General features: G+C 46.2%; 1 protein-coding gene across 1 annotated transcript in view; it reads left to right on the plus strand.

The window, feature by feature from the left end:
* The window catches only part of MBD2 (methyl-CpG binding domain protein 2), a 68,738-nt gene extending 66,573 nt beyond the window's left edge, over positions 1-2,165 (plus strand). The window contains exon 7 of the mRNA XM_075533029.1: positions 1,782-2,165. The gene's annotated coding sequence lies outside the window, so the exon portion shown is untranslated. The remainder of the gene's footprint in view (positions 1-1,781) is intronic.
* The last annotated feature ends 10,711 nt before the right edge of the window (positions 2,166-12,876 follow it).

A 12,876-nucleotide genomic window follows, 5' to 3' on the forward strand; every position in this document is an offset into this window, starting at 1 on the left:
TAATGGTTAACACAGTTTCCCCTTTCTGAGAGTGCAGGGTTTTCTTCATTCAGGGCTTGAGGTTCACGACACAGCGAAGCAGAAATCAGGTGATGATGTAATGTCCTACATTTCCACGCTCAGCCACAGCTGCCCCCGTTGGTCACACAGAAGCAGCTGACTAGTTCTGTGCTGTTGTAGTTTTTGCTTTCTGGGTACAGGACGAAGTGATGTTGTTCTGGTAAGGATGTGTCTTAAGGGAGTTGATGAATGCACTGAGTACAATCTTCCCAAGAGAAGTCTGAAGCTTGGGTTTTCTTCTCTCTCTCTCTCTCTCTCTCTCTCTCTCTCTCTCTCTCTCTCTCTCTCTCTCTCTCTCTCTCTCTCTCTCTCTCTCTCAATCTCTTTCTATAATCAGCATCAATTCTTGAAAAGCCCTCCTCTTCTCTGAGAGCTTCTTAGCCTTTTCTGTTCCCCTTCAGACTGTTTCCTTAAAACCCTCTGAGGATTATCAAGGGCTGTCTAACTGCAGGGTTGTTAGCGGCGGACCCTGCAGATTGGCGCCGAGGCAGCTCCGATCGACTTCAGCCAGCGCGGGGTGTCGGCACTAGGAATGCTGCTCTCCCAGAGCTGGCAGTTACTCACTGCCTTGAACACATGTGGGTAACGGGGTTAATTCACCAACTAATAATGGGCAATACATTTTGATTAATTCTTAGAAAGTAGCCGCTATTTTTGGCATGGTGAGTATAGGGAGATCCACATTAGGTATGTCGTATGCTACATTTGAAAATGACCTTAGTATTCGTAGGTCATTAGACTTGTAGGCGGTAGATAAATTAAGAGTACTTCTTAATGATAAAGATTACATTTTCCTGACTCACTTAATGTAGCCCTCTATGCCCTTGTGTTGAACGAACCAGAGCACTGGCATGTGACTTCCATTAGATGCTCAGAGTCGCCTCTAGAATAGGCAGGGCAGCTTAGCATGGAGAAGGGAGGGGTAGTGCCCAGTTCACCGGGTTGGTCGGAGATGGAACCTGAGTCTCTCGGTCACAGTTCTCTTCACATGTGGCCATCCCATCATATTCCTTCTAATGCTGCGAATTAGCAAGGTGGACTTTAAAAATATAGATGCGTAGGTAACCACGGGGCGGGACTTGCTGTGTTACTTCGATTTCACAGCCTGGAAGCGCCCAGATGAACCGGGTGATCTGCCAGAGCTTTGAGGAGTGGTCGCAGGAAAAGAACTGCACAAGGCACAGATGTTTAAAATACGTCCTTAGCTGCGAGTGACTCCACAAATCATTTCATAGATAATTGCACAGTGCCCTTTGACCCAAGTTCAACATCTGTCATGTACAAGTGCTTTGAAGAAAAATAAAACTCATCTTTGGGAAGTGAAAGAAATCCTTGCAAATCGATACTTCTCTGAATGCTCCTAAACTCTGTTTGGACCTGGCCCAGTCAATTCGGCTTTTCTTCGTCACTGTGTCCTTGTTGCTTTCTTTCTTTCTTTCATGCTGATTTAGGTCATGGTAGACAGAGCTTATTCACATACGCACACAGAGGAACACGTCAAAGGGTACTCCAGGCTCTCATCAGAATAGAACTCTTGAAACAAGTAGCGGGCGGACAACCTGGGACTTTTCATGCATGATGTGATGTTCCTCAAAGCCCCTGGGAGAGAATGGCAGCCCTGGGTGAAACGTGGTTTTGAGTGACTTTGTCCTGTTCTGCAGGCCTCTGGCTGGCTCCCTCGGGACCTTACCTCAGCTTCATTTTTGTTTGTTTCCTTCCAGGTAGCTCTCGACTGACTCTCCCCAAGAGCAAATTCCTAGAAATTCAACAAAAATGTTTCCACTGGGTTTTGTCTGTTAAGAAAAAAGAAAGAAAACCGCGACCTGACCACATAGAGCTTTTTAATAGCACTAACCAATGCCTTTTTAGATGTATTTTTGATGTACATATCTATTATTCAAAAAAATAATGTTTATTTTGAGTCTGAGGACTTAAAAGTAGTCTTTTTTAATATCAAGCAAGACCCTTCAAGTAAAGCTGAGCTTTGGATGCTAGGTGCAGTCTACTGGAGATGCAGCACTTACACGGAATCCTTGTCTGCCCTCCCCCCCCCTGCAGTTTTAATATGAATGGATCAGGAGTACCAAATAAATTTCCCAATGAAAGATTATTGTGACTTCATTGTACATAAACAGATTTTTATACTTCTATTGAAAAGGACACCTGTACATTCTTCCATCTTCACTGTAAAGACAAATAAATGATTATATTCACAGACGGATTGGAATTCTTTCTGTTAAAGAGCACACACAATAAAGAGCCACTCCCCACAGACTCCCCAACCCCCCCCCCCCATATTCCAGGTTTACATTCCACTTTGATTCTTGGATCTTTGAGAATGTGGTGGTGGGAAGAGCTGAGACCTTGGCAGTGCAGTAGTCCTCAGGAGAGAAGTTGTCGAAATTGTGTTGCTGTCACTAGAATTTCTCCATTGCTATCTAGCCTGTGTGTGCTTGGTACATCAGAGAAACAAAACAAAACAAACAAAAACTGAAAAACGAACTGAAAAACCCAAACTCACTGCCATCCAGTCGATTCCAGCTCACAGCGACCCCCATGGAGCCGGTAGAACTAGCCCGTGTGGGTTTCTGAGACGGTACTTCTTTACGGGAGCAGAAAGCCTTGCCAAATGTCTCCGGGGGAGCAGCTGGCCCCTTTGGACTGCCGGCCACGTGGTGAGCAGACCAAGTCGTGACCATTGCGCTATGAGGGCTCCTCTATAAACTTCTTTCTTTGCTTGGACACGCGTCTGATACTACCAGAAGTTCGTGTTTGTTGCTTTTCCCTGGAATATTTCTCGCTTTCTATGTCTCACTGAGGAGCCTGGCGGCGTGGCGGGTTAGGCGTTGGGAGGTCCACATCGGACACCATCCCCTGCTCCTCAGGACACAGACAAGTCTGTTGGCTCCCTTGAAGATTTCGTCTCAGAAATCCCTGGGCAGGGTCCTTGGGAGTCAGCGTCAACTCCTTGGTAGTGAGTTAATGTTCACTCACAGGAGCCCTGCTGGTTGATTGCTTACCTGCCAAGCAAAATGTCAGCGGTTCAAATCCACCCACCTGCCTCTCCGTTTAAGACGAGGCTGTCTTAGAAACCCCCTGGGGGCAGTTCTACTCTGCCCTGTAGGCTCCTTCTGAGTTGGAGAATGATTTGATGGCAATGGACTTGGTATTGATGTTCATGAGCTGACTGAGTTAACAGGTGAAATTCAGACCCCAGGCCACAAAGAGAGACAGCCTGGGGGCATATTTCCTTGATGTATCAGCTTGGAACACTTACTAGTCAGTACCAACCTCCAATGTATTAACTTATTTTTCTATTGAAATTCAAAAGTCTCATTTCCATCACTACTTAAAATTCCTTGCTGTTTAATTACTAAAACTGGCACGGCATTAAAAAAATGATTTCGTTTGTTTTTAATCAAAACATACTTAAATGAATCTGCTCCAGGGAAGGAGGGGAGGTAGTTATATGCAAATTTTGAATAGATCCCAAATAAAGTCTTCCTCTTATAGTAATTCTTAGTTCTTGTTACAATTACATCCAGAAGGGATGTGGTCAGGGAGGTGGCCTATTCCACTTCAGTGTCACCTGCACATTTTATGGCCCCTCCCCTCAACACCCTTCTCATCCCCAAGGAAGGGAAAGAAGAGGGACATAGTCCGAGCTGTGGCTGACTGGCTAAGGCTGGGCCGCTGCCATCTGTCTGTATCAAACAACATAAATCGCCCCTTCGAGGAACTCCCCATTTACATTCAACTTTGATTCATGAACTGCAGGCCACCCGCTTCCTGGGAGCCATCTGTTGCCCACCAAGAGGAACATTTGTGAGCTCTGGGAGGGCAATGGGCCCAGATTCTACTGGTGCCGAGCCCGCTGTCCCTGTTGGGCTGCGGTGGGGGGATAGTCTGGGTTTCCTCTAAGACTCTGTGTGACTAGCTAGAATGGATATCCTCCCCCACTTCCCTCAAGGCCATGACTCTTCGTTTGTCATCAGGCTTGGGAGTCACTGCATCTTGATGGTTGTAGATTGATTTTACACAACCATCCAACCCAGATGCCCACGCTCATAGCAGAAGCTTTTGTAAAAACACAGAACACGTACAGAAAATGTACTCCCCACCTCCTGTGCTCAGGTGGAGAACAAGGTATGAAAACCCTTACATGGTGTCCAACTGGGGATACCCTGTAAACCCTCAGTGCCCCTAATATGCCCTAGGAGAATATGCCCCCAAATGACATTCGCCATGTTAACCCCGCCAGCCTCCCACTCTTACATTCCCTGACTCAGGTGAACATGAACCACCAACCTTTCCAGCAGCTCAAAGCAGGACTCACCCAGGGGGCTCCCTCAGACATCTTGCCATTCCTGTTGACTGGCCGACTGCACATCTCACCAAGCGCTGTCTTCTCCTTCACCACAAGCACTGCCCTCAGAAGACCTCCTTTCATCTCTGGACGTGGCAGTGGCTTCCTCAGGGGCTCCCCGTTTCTCCCTGCCCGTTGTCCCCCTTTCCATTCCAGTTCCCTCTCTAGCCCTCCTCCACCCTCCTCCCAGTGCTTCTCCCAGCAGGCACGTGCTTGCTACCTTACCACTGCCCTGCCCAACCCCTCCCTGCTCTCCTGGGCCAGTGGGGTTAGAATGACTCTTAACAGCAAACACTTTGAGTTAGGGGAAGCTGTGTTTGTGCCGTGGTTTGGCCATTTGTGTGACTCCTCCGGTAACGGTGACATAGTCTCTTTGAGCCTGTTCCTCTTCAGTGAAACAGGAGTGACAATACCTACCTCAGAGCTGTTGTGAGGACGGCGTGGGGCACTGTAAGGTCTCCAGCGCACTGCCTGGGTGTCCTGAGTGCCCACACAATCTCTACCCCCAACATTTTATTTCTGGCCACAGCACAATGTCTGGTTTCAAAAGTCTGTGTTTTATTGTTTGTTGACATGTCACCCATCCCACCACTAGAATGTAAGCTCCAAGGGAGCAAGGCTGTGTCTGTTCCCCTCCCTGCCACCTCTCAGCCCAGTGTTTAGCCTGGGGCCTGAGGATAGTAGGACGCACTGAGGATCGGTTGACTGAATGGAAAATAGATCAAAAGGCCCCTCCTCATGTTCTTCTACCTACCTACTTGGTCTCACCCTGTCACTGTTCCCATCGTACCTTTGGCTCGAGGAAAATCTGCCTGCTCCTCCTGCTTAGTGTCCACCAAGCCCCACCCCCAAGCCTTTGCCTGAAACCGCCTCCACTTGCCAGTCGCCAGCATGTTGGTCAAATATTAGTGCAATGGCTCCCGCCTCTGAGATGTTGCCTCTGGATTCTCCAGGCAGATGGACTTCTCCCTCTACTCAGTTCAGGTTGTACTTTGTGAATGCCTCCATGGAAGCACTTTACTGTACTGCATTGTAAAATGATGTTTTTGCATGTCCATTTCTATGATTAGACTGTATGCACCATGAAAGCAGAGACTGTCATGTCACCCTAATGTGCCCAGCACCGATCACAGTGTCTGACACCTAGTAGCTTGTCAGTAGCTGCTTGTTGAATGAGTTCCTGAGTCAGTAGAGTCGCTGCCGTTAGGAAAATGTTGCATGGTGTATCTGTTATCCAGAAAGGGAATGCCCCAAAGACTTCCGGAATATTTCTGTTGTTGTTATTCTAGGGGATCTAGACAGCATTATGTAATCTCTTTGACTCTAAGATTACTTGTTTGAAGTTTAAGAATCATACATCGAATACTATAGACCTCCGTAAAATGACTGCAAAAGACATCAAAAAGCTTTGTGATGCTAACTCAAAGTCCAAACCCAATATTTGCACTATTAGTGTTTCCATAGTACATGCTATGAGAAAGATGTACAGCAATAAATTTTGAAGTTTTAAAAATGCCTGTGTAAGTCATCTTCAGTGACTTCATCTGTGAGCGATGTCTCTGGTCTATGTTTCCCACATACAAGGGTGTAGGATTCCCAAACAGCCCGAGGCAGCGCAGTGACAAGCCTCTTGCTCATTTCTGAGATGCTTGGGCCAGCATTTTGAGGATGTGGAAAGGGCAAAGGTCCCTTCCCGAGTCTGGATGAAGCCATGCTAGATCTCATGAAGCTCACTGGAGAGTCTCCACACCCCAGGGCTCTCCGAGGTTCCTCTGTCTCCCGCTTTCTTGTCTCTCATGGGTGGGGAGCACCTCTTCAAAACCTCCTTGGTCTCCCTCGACCAGTCCCTGGGTGGGGCAGGGATCAGCAGGCAGTTGCCACAGGAGGAGGTTGGGAATGGAACAAGGAGCAATCTGCCTGCACAGCTCAGAGGGACAGGGTCGACCTAAAAATGTTCAGTTACACTCTGATCTCTCTGTTTTCATGGTAAAGACAACATTTTTAATTTCCTCTCATTTATATAGCATTTCCTGATGTATTGAACACTTTCACTGCCATTAAGAATTCCTGTTGGCACTGCCAGGTAAGCATTGTACTGCTAATCTCAAGGTCAGGGGTTCAAACCTACTTGCCCTCTCATAGAACAAAGATGAGGCTACTAGCTCCCATAAATATTTGCATCCTTGGAAACATTATTTAGGGTCATTCTGAGTAGGAATAGACTTCATGACAATGGATTTTATTTTTTACCTCCATGTGTTTTCCGTCCTTATGTTAGTCCAGATTGATTAGAGAAACAATTGCAGAGACACACATATATATGTAAGAGAGAACTTGATATCAAGAAGTAATTATGCATCAATAAAAATCCCAGCCCAGTCCAGATTAAGTCCATAATTTCAATATTAGCCATAAGTGCGATATTAGCCCATGAATTCCTCTTCTGACTCACAGCACATTCAATGATGCTGAATGCAGGAAGATTGCAGGCCGGTGGGTGGAAAGTCCTGCGGGTCCAATGGCGGTGGACACATCTGCAGGGCTTTGGCTGCCATCCACGTGGCTCCACGTGGCTTGTCAACAGGAATGTGAAGTAGAGAGAGAGAAAGAGAGAGAGAGAGTGTGTGTGTGTCCTGCCACCAGGGTGAAAGAAAAGGAGTTCCCAGAACCCTCATGATTAAGCCATGGCACAGGAGACAACTTTAGGCTGTGACCTGACTGACAGGCGAGCCTCCACCCCTTCATTCTATGTATCAAGTTGACATGAAATTATCTAACTACCACACTCCACTAACGGCCTCTTGAATTTCAGCCCACATATCCACCATGGAATATGCACCTATTGTTATTATTGCGAGCTAGGAGTGGAAGATTCTTAAGGACCTGGCAGGTTAAATGACTCACCCAATCTAGTAAGGTCCAGAGGGGGACTGGAATACGGAGCTCTTCGGGGTCAAGGTTTGCTGTATTTTCTAGAACACCATGCAACCTTTCATGCCTACTGTCCTCTCAGCCCTCACACTGCGTTTCTGAGCACCTCAATAAACCTTTATATTGATCAAGCACAGTCTGACTGTGACCTTGAGGCTGGTCAGCTGCAGAGAGAGTCTTCAGAGGCAACGTGTGTTTGTGTTTTTTTTTTTTCATGTGTGAACAGTCAAAGCTCTTCCAGCAAATGTTTCTGCCGAGAGAAATCTTTAGTCAGATTATTTATCTTATATAAGAGGTGGGAACAGGTGCAGCTTCTTAATCACAGAATGCTGGGAGTTATTTTTATCTGGGGGCTAGAATTTTCTTTCTGCTGCAGTACGTTCAGATTTTGGCTTCCTGAACTTGATGCTCGGAGAAGCCCTGGAAACAAGACATGACTGGAACGTGGTGGAGTGCATGCATCTTCAAAATCGGGTGCCTGCACCTCCGGGGATTTGCCAAACTGTTCAAGAGAGGGTTAGGAAGCATGTGACCTCTCGATATCGATTCCTCACCTCCTCTGTGATTTGAGTTGTTGAGTGCTTTGTTGTGTGCATAGTATATTAATAGAGCCGCACATGCATACAGCCTCTCAAGATTGCTGCTGTTAGGAGCCACGGCGTCGTTCGGGCTCATCGTGACCGTGCGTCCAACAGAAGGAAGCACGGGCCGCTCCTGTGCCAGCCCCACAGTTGTTCTTATACTTGAGCCCGTGGTGGCAGCCACTGCATCAATCCATCTCCTTGAGGATCTTCCTCTTTTCTGCTGCCCCTCGACTTTACCAAGCATCATGTCCTTTTTCCAGGGACTGGCCTCTCCTGAAAACATGCTCTGGAAATGAAGTCTCACTACCCTTGCTGCTAAAGAGAATTTGGGCTGTATTTCTGCCAAGAAAGACATTTATCTGTAGATAGCCATCAATTTGGGGTATGTGTTTTTGCTTTGTCAAGGTGTATGATTCAAAGAGTTTGAGACCACTCCTCCAGGGCAGGGCTCCTTATCTGGAGGCCAGGCACCTCTGGAAACCCCGTTGGTTATGTTGTACAAATTCTTGGGACTATGTACCCTTTTCCTGGGATGGTGTTCAAAGTGTCTATGGAATTCTCAACAGGGAATATATCACCAACAGGAGTGAACCACTGTAGGGGAGCTATACATCCCCCAAACGTTAAGAACCACGGGTCTAATTTTCGATCACCAAGGCTGGTGCTGTTTGGGCTTACACATAGAAATCCAGGCAACCTGTAGCTTAGTTCAGTGAAATGGTACCAAGTGCCTGGTATACAGGAAAGAAGAGAAAAAATGGGGTTGCTGTCATCAGTTCTGATCAGCAAGTCTCTCTCTGAAAATAATCCTGGTGGTTTTTTTTAGGGACTTGAATCTGTTTCGAGGGGTGAAGGGTAACTTGAACTTTTACTGACTGGACTCTTCTCTCTAGAGGAGAACCAAAATGCATGCTGTTGAACACAGCATGACTTCTAGCAACAGGTCTTAGGCCCAATAACGGTTCTTGACCAAACCACACTCACTGCCATCGAATCCATTCTGACTCCCAGTGACACGAACACGCTTTATGGGAGTAGAAAGCCGCATCATCATCTCCCACAGAGCATCTGGTGGATGCAAATTGCTGACCTTTGGGTTAGCAGCCCAATGGGTAGCCAGCCCACAACACCACCATGGCTCCCTCAACAGCACCTAGTTGTGTGGAAACAGAACCATTCGGACACTTCCTGGGGGAAATCCCACTAGGCACAGGGTCAATGCATTGTGTATGATGGAGAGGAATGACTTCTTCCACAAAACCTCTGTCTTAAAATAGTCATCCCTGTGTCTCCCCTTCAACACGCAGTCATGTAGGAAGTATTATAACCGAGACAGCCACGACCTTCCAGCTAGGGTTCTTTTTAAAAAACAAAAAACCCATGATCATTCGTGACATTTTTGGAGCGAAGAAAATGTTGGCTTATCAGCAGCTGCTCTGAGAAAGGAAGGAATGAGTCACCTAGCCCTGAAAATTCTTAATACCTGGGGTGGGGAGAGTGGGGGGGGGGGGGGAGAGTGGGGTGGGGCGGGCCTGCAGGAAACCTCCATGAGTCAGATGAGTCAGAGACACGCTCAGCTTGTCCAGAATTTCAGATTCATTCCCGGAATAGGCCTACTCTTTGTTCTTCTGTGTGTGTGTGTGTGTGTGTGTGTTTTAAAAAAATAAATGGCAATCCACAGGTTCTCTGGCCACATCCTTAAAGTTCAACATCACCAGAGAGGCTAGAGAAGAACCGAGACAGAGAGTAAAAGAAGGAAGAAAATTCAAACAATTCAAGGAGATTTCTCCTTGGGACCAAAACTGGTGCTTCAGTGCATATGTGGGGAAGAAAGAACTGTGGTGTGTTAGTCTGAGTAGACGAGAGAAACAAATCTAGGGAGACACATATGTGTATAAGAAAGAGATTTATATACAAGAGCAATTGAACATTAAGAAAACATCCCAGCCCAGTCCACATCAAGTCCATAAGTCCGATATTAGCTCATGTCTGATACCAGTCTATAAAGTCCTCTTCAGACTCATGAAACACATGCAATGATGCCGAATGTTAGAAGATCACAGGCCAGCGGGTAGAAAGTCCCTGGATCCAGGGTCATTGGAAACATCTCAGTGCTGTCAGGGGTCTCTGTATCAGGGTGTGTCCATGTGTCTTGTCAGCTGCTATGTCTCCCAGGGTGTAAGCAGAGAGTCTCCCTCCTCCAAGGAGGAAATACCATATTTCCCAGAATTCTGAGGAGAAGGCCATGCCCACCCAGAAGCCTCATTGGCTATGATCTGATTGACAGACTAGACTCCACCCCTTTATTCATAATCCTCTCAAATGGACAATTATATAATTACCACATGTGGTGATGAAGGACATTAGACCCACAAGCCTGTGCGCTCGCTCACCTGCACTCTTGTTCATTCCCAGAAGCACTTAGCTCATCTCCTCAGAATGAAAAGTGACAGCCTTATATTCCCCATGTCTTTATTTCAACCTCTACTATGAAACAGACATAGAAGGTTGGGCAACCCAACAGCATGCCATTCACAGATGCCTTGGCACCACCCGTACGGCCCTGAAGAGCTGGTGCCTAGACCTTCAGCAGCAACCCTGGGGTCCTGAAGAGACAAGCAGGAGGACGCAAGGCCAGCAGGAGCAGGGCAGTGCACATGGCCTTGTTCTCGACAGCGCCAAGTTCTTGGACCAACTCCGATAAAGCCTCTCCCTGGGCTGGCTGTGAAATGAACGAGGCATGCATACATTGGTTTATTTTTACAGCTACGGCAAACTGCTACATCCCCCAAGTGAGCCTCAGCGTTGACTAAGCCTGCTTCACGAGTCACAGGAACCCCAGCCGACTGTGTGGACACTGTCACAGCTTCACCTGCTGCTACTGAGCGCAGCATTTGGTTCACCCTGCCTGCGCTCCTACCATGATTTCTGCCCGCTTTGCCCATCCCTCATTTTGCCAGGCTCTATTATATTTATGGAATCCTGTGGCACAGCCGATTTTGGAGATACTGGGTGGTGATGCAGTGGATTAAGCATTGGGCTGCTAACCCAAAGATCCATGGTTTGAACTCACCACTCTCTTTTTGCCCCTCAGTCTCTTTCCAAAAAGAATTTACCGCCTCAGAACCTATCTGGAGGGCAGCTCCACCCTATCCTACTGGGTCACCACAGGTCAAAAATGGGTTTTCTATTCCATTTTGTAAGACATCACCAGCTGTTTCTCCTTTACCTCTTAGATAGTCTGCTGGCCTGGATCACATTTACAGTAGACAGGACTGCTTACCTGCGTGAAGAGTTAGTCTCAGAAACGCACGGAGGCTGCGCCACTCCCTCCTCTACGGTCGCTGTGAGTTGGCACCGACTTACTGGCAGTGAGTTTTCTCTTTCTGCAATAAGCCAGAGTTCCTCAAATGGCATTCATAGGCCTTCAACTACATGTCTTCCTTTCAGACCTTTGACAACTAAACTCATCAATCAAATCAGATGTTTGATGCCGTTGAAATGGCTCCGCCCATGGCGACCCTATGCGCAACAGAATGAAATACTGCCTGGTCGTGCGCCGTCCTCACCATTCTTTCCGTGGTTAAGCCCCTCGTCAATCCATCTCCGTGAAGGCCTTCGTCTCCTCCACTGCCCCTCTGCTTTATCAAACTTCATGTCCTTCTCCAGGGGCTGCTCGCTCCTGACAACATGGCCAAAGTTCGTGAGATGAAGTCGCACCATTCTTGCCTCTGAGGCCCTACTTCTTCCAAGACAGGTTGGTTTGTCCTCCTAGGGTCCGTGGCACTTCCCATATTCTTCTCAGCACCACAATGCAAAGGCATCCATTCTTCCTCGGTCTTCTCTATTCGGTGTCCAACTTTCTCAGTTTAGAACTGCACATGAATTTTCGATTGGTGCTATAACAAAGCACCACAAATGTGGTGGCTTAAAAGAACAGCCATCGCAGAAACTATTCAAAACTAGAACAAATTGAAAATGGATCAAAAAGGAGAGCAAATGATAAGCTGTTAAATTTTAACCTGACTGAATCTGCAACGATCACTTTCCAGTGAATTTTGTATTACAATAAGGCAATGCACATCACCGACGGCTTGAGCCATGTCTATTTCCCCTGCACTTTTTAAACCAAGACAACTTTAACATGGGCCCAAAGGGTTAGCAAGTGACAAGATATTATAGTTTAACCTACATCTGCCATATATACATCGTTCTTTGACAACAAAGCTATTGACATTCTTCAAGTGTGATCAGAGGTTATGTTTGTGCTTTAAGGAGAATAAACCCAAAACTTTCTATGAATATATATTTAAAATTAGAATAATATAATATAATTTTTATGAAATAAAAATAAATATACTTCAGTTGAAACCAAGATCAATGATTTTTCCCATATTAATAAGAGTAGTTTATAATGTTTTAAAAAATATTCATAATTATATATTTTCCCCCTCTGAAGGACTTTTACTCACATTTTATTAATATAAATAAATTATAAATTCAGGAAATATTTTCATTCTCCGCACCAAAGAATCAAGTAAAATATTTTAAAACCATTCATTGCTACTTATTTCTAAATCTTCCATTTACATTTTATGGCATGTGTATTATGAAATTTCATATAGAAGTATGAGGCCACTAGTAACTACTACTAAGACATTGAGCATTTGTTCCAAGAATTATAATAAATACGTTCATTTGTTGCCTTAAAAAAAAAACGAATACCCATCTATTATGTCATGGTTTTACAAAGGTCAAAAGTCCTGGCACTGTGACCGAGCAGGTCCTCTGTCAGAGTACACTGGGCTGAAGTGCAGGTGTTGGCTGGTGGGGGAGAAGCTGCTTGCAGGCACACACAGCTTGTTGGCAGAATTTAGGTTCATGCACCGGCAGGGCTGAGGTCCCCACTCTGTCCTGGATTGTCAGGTGGGAGCT

This window comes from Tenrec ecaudatus, chromosome 15 (genome assembly GCF_050624435.1).
Source record: "Tenrec ecaudatus isolate mTenEca1 chromosome 15, mTenEca1.hap1, whole genome shotgun sequence".
In the NCBI taxonomy this organism is placed as follows: domain Eukaryota; kingdom Metazoa; phylum Chordata; class Mammalia; order Afrosoricida; family Tenrecidae; genus Tenrec; species Tenrec ecaudatus.